Below are 9,326 nucleotides of genomic sequence, written 5' to 3'. Positions count from 1 at the left end.
CCGCAGCCTGTGGAACAAAAACCACATTCACAGAAAGATAGACAAGATGAAAAGGCAGAGGGCTATGTGCCAGATGAAGGAACAACATGAAACCCCAGAGAAACAACTAAATGAAGTGGAGATAGGCAACCTTCCAGAAAAAGAATTCAGAAGAATGAGAGTGAAGGTAATCCAGGACCTCAGAAAAAGACAACATTCGCATTATAGGGGTCCTAGAAGGAGGAGAGAGAGAGAGAAAGGACCCAGGAAAATATTTGAAGAGATTATAGTCGAAAACTTCCCTAACATGAGAAAGGAAATAGCCACCTAAGTCCAGGAAGCGCAGAGAGTCCCAGGCAGGATAAACCCAAGGAGAAACTTGCCGAGACACATAGGAATCAAACTGACAAACATTAGAGACAAAGAAAAATTATTGAAAGCAACGGGGGAAAAATGACAACTAACATACAAGGGAACTCCCATAAGGTTAACAGCTGATTTCTCAGCAGAAACTCTACAAACCAGAAGGGAGTGGCATGATATATTTAAAGTGATGAAGAGGAAGAACCTACAACCAAGATTACTGTACCTGGCAAGGATCTCATTCATATTTGACGGAGAAATCAAAAGCTTTACAGATAAGCAAAAGCTAAGAGAATTCAGCACCACTAAACCAGCTCTACAACAAATGCTAGAGGAACTTCTCTAAGTGGGAAACACAAGAGAAGCAAAGGACCTACAAAAACAAACCCATAGCAATTAAGAAAATGGGTGGGAAACACAAGAGAAGAAAAGGATCTACAAAAACAAACCCAAAACAATTAAGAAAATGGTCTTAGGAACATACATATCGATAATTACCTTAAACGTGAATGGATTAAATGCTCCAACCAAAAGACACAGGCTCGCTGAATGGATACAAAAACAAGACCCATATGTATTCTGTCTTCAAGAGACCCACTTCAGACCTAGGGACACATACAGACTGCAAGTGAGGGGATGGAAAAAGATATTCCATGCAATTGGAAATCAAAAGGAAGCTGGAGTAGCAATACTCGTATCAGATAAAATAGACTTTAAAATAACGAATGTTACAAGAGACAAGGAAGGACACTACATCATGATCAAGGGATCAATCCAAGAAGAAGACATAACAATTATAAATATATATGCACCTAACATAGGAGCACCTCAATACATAAGGCAACTGCTAACAGCTCTAAAAGAGGAAATTGACAGTAACAAAATAATAGTGGGGGACTTTAACACCTCACCTACACCAATGGACGGATCATCCAGACAGAAAATTAGTGAGGAAAGACAAGCTTTAAAGGACACAACAGACCAAACAGATTTAATAGATATTTATAGGACATTCCATCCAGAAACAGCAGATTACACTTCTCAAGTGCACATGGAACATTCTCCAGGCTAGATCACATCTTGGGTCACAATCAAGCCTTGGTAAATTTAAGAAAGTTGAAATCACAGGTCATGGAAGCAACCTAAATGCTCATCAAGAGACAAATGGATAAAGAAGATGTGGTATGTATATACAATGGAATATTACTCAGCCATAAAAAGGAATGAAATTGGGTCATTTTTGAGACATGGACAGATCTAGAGACTGTCACACAGAGTGAAGTAAGTCAGAAAGAGAAAAACAAATATCTTATATTAACGCATGTATGTGGACCCTAGAAAAATGGTACAGGTGAACAGGTTTGCAGGGCAGAAAGAGAGACACAGATGTAGAGAACAAACATATGGACACCAAGTGGGGAAAGTGGCAGGGGTGGGCTGGTGGTGGTGTGATGAACTGGGAGATTGGGATTGACATATATACACTAATATGCATAAAATGGATAACTAATTAAAAAAAATAATAAAGCAGCATTGTGAAATTAACTCTACTGGCTATACAAACTTTATTGTTTTTTTTAAAGTATTTAGTGCTTTAACTAAAAAATATGGGATTTTATGCTTAAGAAGTCCAGTGTCTGGGGCAAGGAAAGTACTTGATAAATATATCTTGAATGAATTAATACGTGAGCAGATGAATGAATGAAAGCAAGTAAGCCTAAACTCTTCCTCTGAATTTACAGATAATAAAATCGATACCCAAGCAGCTGCAGAACAACGACCAATAGTCCCACACCATGGCTCCGGGGCCAGAATCGACGCTGTGGTGTGTGTACTATAAATACTATAATGATTGGGGGGAGATGAAGCACAGGGTCAGGGACATAGAACCTCAGTGGAGGACAAGAAACATTTATCATAAACTTAATATGGACCTGGCATTTTGCTTTGTGCTGCAGATACAAAGGAACGAATAAGCCAGGGTCTCTCATGAATACAGTCTCACAGAGGATAAATACCAAACACATACTTATAGTGCAATACGATACATGAAGTGTTAGCAAAACATGACTGAGGGAGCAATTCCACCTGCGCGTAAGAGAGGGATGAAGGGAAGTCTACAGGGAACAGAAGACACTGGAGCTGCCTCTTGAAGAGGGAGTAGGTATTCTCCAAGTAGACGGGATGGGGAACCGCATTCCAGGCAGAAGACACAAACGCTAGCTCTTCTGATGTCACTGAGATAATGGAGCCACATAACAAAGTGCGGCAAGAACAGGGCCAAAGCTGACCCTGGCCAGGGCGCTACTACCGCACGGTGGAGACAAGCATTGTTTCCCTCTCTGGCCACTCCAGAGTGGAAAGCCAACATGCCAGGAGCTCTGAAGAATCTCAGGAGAGTACAGACAAAGGAAAGCCACCTGTGTGAAGGGGACGGGCCCTTCCCTGTGGCTAACATGTCAACGCGCCTAGGTTGGAAATAGCTCACCTGAGCTGAGAACAGGAGACACAGCCAGTAATGCACTATAAACTCTAGGTCGACGCCATACTATCGCTTCCTTGCTAATTCACTTATTTTATTTATTTTGCTTGATTCACTTCTGCATAGGTTCTTTTTGTAATTTTTTGGACATTAATATTTTAATTCACAGAAAGCATTCTTTATTCCAAGGGGTAAAAAAAAAGCTGGGATTTTAATGATAACAGTCCATGCTGGATATCAAAATTCGTGTTTCACCACAGCCTTAGGTAGAAAAACATTACACTGATGTGGGTTGCTCTCTAAACTTGATCATATCCACCATTAGACGTTTAGGAATCCTGAGTTGAGAGAGGCTGCACAGAACCACTACTGCACACTGACTACAGGTAAGTCGTCTCAGTGATGCACTCATCCCTTCACTGGAAGTGGGGGCCTGTAGTCAATCACCTCACCCAACTCAGTTCCCGAATAACCACAGGAAGCACGAGATCACGGCGTGTGAGAGGCAGGAGGCGAAAACAATAGATTAGGATACAAACATTTCAAAATGGACATTGGGATAAAGGAAGTAGATATCTGAGACAGCACAGAAAATGACCCAGAGAGCTAGAGGAAAGAAAGTTACATAACAAACCATACAGGAGATTAACAAGAAGCTTCCCCAGGCCTATTATTGCCTTTGTCACCTTTATCACCACCACTACCGGCACCATCATCACCATCATCACCATCATCAGGTAGTACTGCCTCGTGGTTAAAGCCTCAAGAGTTGTTTTCCAAAGCACTTCCTACTGTTAGCCTTGAAACCCTCTAATTATTAGACCCTCCAAGCCTCAATTTTCTCATCTATGAAATGGCGAAAATAATAGCATTATTATTTTCAAGAGCTAACTCAAGAGCTATTTCGGAGAATTAAATAAGATCATTCACATAAAGTTTCAGCACAGTACCTGGCCACAGAATAGACTCAATAAATTCCATTGTCATCACCACCATTAAAAACATCCCTGATTGCCAGTTTTGTGTAGTACTAGGCGATTCAAGGAGAGAGTCATACATCTCAGACCAGACATCTTGTGATGTTCACCCAAGAGATAGAAGAATATGAATTCTCGATTGGACTGCTTTTTCACCATGTGGAAATTGGTTTAAATAAACAGGGATATTTATATTCTCCAAAGCATTTCTTGGATTTTCTACAAAATAGCAATGAAAGGCATTTTTTTCTTCATAAAACATTATAACTCTGGGCAGTTTGAGAAATTAAAGAAGTTGGAGTTTGCTGGGGTTTTTTTTGTCCACTCTGCCTTGCTTGATTTTTCTTTTAACTCTAATACACACTTCTTCTTGGGCAAACTCCAGCCAGACAGATATCTGCCATTCCATTATTGTTTTAAAGTGTTAGCCCCAGACACATAAGCATTGTTGGAATGCAATGGAAAAAAAATCTTTTAAATCTCGAATGGGGTAATAAACTGCAGCCAGAAGCTAATTGTCCTGAAACTTGAGCTTTTATAACATGTTACTACTGTAGTGGGACCACTCAGCACTCCTTTGGTGGGGTTGTTGTGTAATTGGTAGTAGATTACGTTGCAGACATATTAAAAAAAAAAAAGATGTCAAATCAGACATTTCTGCTTATTACTGTAGACCTCAGCATAATTCTCAAAGCAATCAATGCTTTTCATCCATTAAGCTATTGATCGGGGATATTAATTCAGATAATGTTTAACTACTCACTGTGGACTTTCTCTCTGCCAACTTTCTTCCCCCCAAGAAGTCCTGAAGTGTGGTCGCTCCTGTCAAAAGAAATGAATCATTAATAAGAACCAGCAAGGCCAGAGGTGAGCTAGAAGCTGGGCCATGGTGTATAAAGGCTTCACATTCTTTTAATTCGGTGCTGAATTATACGTGCAAAAGGAACAAATCACCCAGTAGGATTTTACCAAGAGTCTGAAAGAAACAGAAAGAAGGGTATATCCATCAAACCTTTGTATTGAATGTTTGGATGTGAGAATCCTGTTTATTTTCAGATTATATATTTGGTAGTCACTTTAGAGTCAATAGTAACAGGGACTTTAAGTAATACCCCAACCGAACTGTAAACTCACAGGAGGCCAGGGAAACGATCACGCTCACCTGCCAGAGTCTTAATAAAATTAGGTCAAGACCAGGGAAGAACACGCCTGAGCCCAAAGAAAACTCTGTGATAAGAATGTAACACCGCTTCCTCCAAGCCTTAATCTTTCTGCTGTGTTCAGTTCTATTGTTTTGTCCTTTTGTTTCCTCCTCCGCTTTTTTTTTTTTGAGGCTCCCCCCCTTTAGGGGAAATCCATATCAATGTGGAGGAGGAGACTGGCTTCATATCAAGATGGAGGAGGAGACTGACTATTACAAAAGAGAATTGCATGATCACAAAAGTTTTGAAGTCAAATTTGAATCTAAAGGCTGATTCTGTACCTCCTTATTGGAAAATAATTTTACTCCCCCTTGAGTTCCAATTTCCTCCGTTGTAAAATAAAGGTAATAATACCTACCTCACAGAGACAAGATCAAGTATAAAGGAAATAGCATACATAAATGGCCAAGTAGAATTCTTAGCACTAAGGTGATAAGCAGTAATGGGTAAGTGATGCTGACTCTGATAATAAAGAAGGAAATAAAGCCACGTGATCAGTCTGCAGAGTCATTTTAGTTAACTAAAGTCCCAAAGCAGATTTGAGGCCTAGATCAGCATCAATAGCCCCCAAACTTTCATTCCATCCTGTATGTGTTTTGCTTTAGTCACCTGCTGGGCATTTGCCAGACTAATTTTTAAAGGTAATGGCAGAGTAAGCCTGGCCAGAGGAGGAAGAGAGCAGCCTTGATGTGACTCAGAGCTGAAAAGCCAAGCCAGCTTAGAGAATTTGGGAATAATGTTTGGAACCTGAATATTACTGAAATATTTTCAGGCTGCCTAAAGGATTCTCTCAAACAGATTCCACCAATTCCCTTAATCAGATTTTGAATGACTCTTGATAGAAAAGAAAAATATGGTGGTAAGAGAATCATAGAATTGAAGTTGTTAACTTTTATGTTTTCTCATAGCCTGAAAACAGAGTCCTTATCCTTATATTTGTAGCATGTTTTTTTAGATTTCTTCTATTTATGGCATGTTTGAGATTTTATAAAACATGTCCAAGATCTCAGCTGATCCTCTCACCACAGTCTCCTGAGGTCCTTTTTATTATTATCATCACCAATTTACAGCTTAAGCTCAAAGTGGATTAAGCAAACTTGCCCAGTTATCTCATCACTGGTGTGTTGCAAAAACTCAATTACAAGCCAGAACTACAGATACCAAGTCAGGGATATTTCACCAGAGGATTAGAGGTGGGTTGATAATCATACTGCTGAAGGCCACAGATCATCTTGAGCAGGCATCCTTTAATCCAAACCTCTTTGGGAGGTAATCTTTTGACTCTGAAAATGTTTCCTATATAAAAGTCTCCGGGTTTTTGAGAATCTTCCAGCTCTAAAATATTTTTAAATACACAAGATGTGTATTGTTTTAGTAACCCTGCTAATTTAACTTTAGGTGAGTATTATTTATCACAAAGAAGACTTTGCAAGTATTCCAGACATATTGCCATTCATTCATACATACAAAAATATCTTAAATAAGCCTCTATTCTGTACTGGGCAGTATTCTGGGCTCTGTAGATACAACAGTGAAAAACAGACAATAATCTCTGATCTTTTGAAGCTTACATTCTAAGTAGGAGAGATGAAATATCCAAAAAGTACACTATAATATTTGTCTTATGATGTAAAGTATATAGAAGAAAACAAAGGGGGAACGGGATTCGGGATTGCTGAGATGCTATTTTAAATAGGGTTGTTTGGATGTATGGAGATTTCTCAAAAAACTGAAAACAGAGCTACCGTATGACCCAACAATTCCACTTCTGGGTATATATCCCCCCAAAATAAAATAAAACAAGAGCACTAATTTGAAAGGATACATGCACCCCAATGTTCAACACAGCATTATGTAAGATTGCCAAGATTTGGAAGCAACCTAAGTGTCCATCAATAAGATGAATAAAGATAAAGGAATACTACCCTGCCATAAAAATGAATGGAATTTTGCTATCTGCAACAACATGGATAGACTTGGAAGGTATTTTGCTAAGTAAAATAAGTCAGAGAAAGACAAATACTGTACGGTATCACTCACTTATGGAATCTGGAAAATGCAACAAACTAGTGAATATAATGAAAAAGAAAGATTCACAGATATAGAGAACAAATCAGTAGTTACCAGTGGTGAAAGACAGGGGTAGGGGATTACATGATACAAACTATTATGTATAAAATGAGCTACACGGATATATTGCACAACACAGGGAATATAGCCAATATTTTATGATAACTATAAATGGAGTATAACCTCTCAAATTGTGAGTTACGTTGTACACCTGTAACTTATATAATATTGTACATCAACTATACTTCAATAAAATAATAAAGAAGTGAGAACTCTCAAACAGTCAATCAGGCAACAGGTCGTTTGGGAAGACCTCACTGATAAGATTATATGTGATCAGAAAACTGAAAACATAACCAAGCAGGATGACCTGCTAGAAGGCTACTGAAATATTCTGAGTAAGAGATGATGGTGGCTTGGACAGAGGCAGGGATGGTGCAGACAATGAGAAAATGTTAGAATCTGAATGTATTTGGAAGACAGAGCCAATGGATTTGCTAACAGATTAAATGTACGTATGAGAAGAAGGCACAATACTCGGCCTAGACTCTGACAGGTAAGCATCCCCAGTTGAGACGGTGAAGACAGAGGTGGAAGCAGGTTTGGGAAGGAAAATCAGGTGTTCACAGTGTTAGACATAATTAAGTTTTAGGTGTCAACTGGATACTCAAGTAAGAGTCTTGTATGTAGGCAGATATTTCTGGAGTTTAGAGGAGAAATCCTGTTGGATATAAAAAATTAAGCGTTGTCTGTGTATGGGATGTACCTAAAAGCCATCAAACTTAATGACTTCTAGAGAGTGTGAGTAGATACAGGCAAGCCTCAGAGATGAATCCTTGGACACCCCTATGATTAGAAGTTGGGGAGATGCAGCGTGACCAGCAAAACAGACTGAAATGAAGATCGAGAAGGCCATTGCTCAAACAGGTAGGACATATTTCTGAATCTCCTCAGTGATGAGACACTTATCTTCTGTTTTGTTGGGGGTCAGGAGTGGAAGATGGGATGGGCCAGGGAGAGAGTGAGCATGGTGAGAGAGCAGCCAAACACCATTTGGAGGCAACTCTAAAGCAACAGAAAATGGACCAAACAGAAACATGTGAAGTGTGATTAAGATGGAAATCTATTGATTTCCTTATGGGGCTCGTAAAATGATTCAGAAAGCAAGCACGTGCAACTCTGAGAGTTTGTATTATGTATAGACCCTCATACTTCACTTCTGATCACTCATTTTCTTTGTTCTTCTCTATTGCGTCCTTTAAAAACAATGATGTAATTCTATGTTCCCTTATCTCCACCTCTCTTTAAGTAAATTCTCATGTTTTCTCAAATCTCTCGATACTGAAATAAGAACTTATTGAGGGCTTGGTACAGGTTTCAGTGAACTCCATCTACTCTTTCCAGGTCCTGCTCATGGTGTTCGTGTGAGACGTTCCCCTAAACAATTACTGAACAAACAAATCAACTGCTTAAATTCAGAGGACATCTCTGCATTATGAGTTCATGTGATCTGCCCCTAACATTAAGTAGGAATAAGATTTGGCAGTTCCTCAAAAAGTTAAACATAGAATTTCCATATGACCCAGCAATTCCACTCCTAGGCATATACACCAAAGAATTAAAAAGTGGTTCTCAAACAAATACTCGTATGTTCATAGCAGCATAATTCACAATAACCAAAGGTGGAAACAACCCAGATATCTACCAGTGGATGAACGGAGAAACAAAATATGGCATATACATAAAATAGAATATTATCCAGCCATAAAAAGGAATGAAGCACTGATGCATGTTACAACATGGATGAACTTCAAAAACATTTCACTCAAAAAAAGTGAAAGAAGCCAGATGCAAAAGGCCACAGAGTATATGAGTCTATTTTTATGAAATATCCAGAATAGGTAAACACACAGAGATAGGAAGCAGATTGGTGGTGGTCAGGGGCTGAAAAGTGACTGTTTAATGGGAATAGGTTTTGTTTTAGGGAAGCGGAAGGGGGGATAAAAATGTTTAGAACTTGATATGTGTGGTTGTTGTATAACATTGAGAATACACTACACACCACTGTATTGTATAATTTAAAATGGTTAATTCTGTTATATGAATTTTATCTCAGTTAAAAAAGAAGTGGGGCTTCCCTGGTGGCGCAGTGGTTGAGAGTCTGTCTGCCGATGCAGGGGACGTCCCTGGTGGCGCAGTGGTTGAGAGTCCGCCTGCCGATGCAGGGGACGGGGGTTCGTGCCCAGGTCCGGG

This window comes from Physeter macrocephalus, chromosome 14 (genome assembly GCF_002837175.3).
Source record: "Physeter macrocephalus isolate SW-GA chromosome 14, ASM283717v5, whole genome shotgun sequence".
NCBI classification, from domain to species: Eukaryota; Metazoa; Chordata; class Mammalia; order Artiodactyla; family Physeteridae; genus Physeter; species Physeter macrocephalus.
This window is presented reverse-complemented; position numbering follows the sequence as displayed.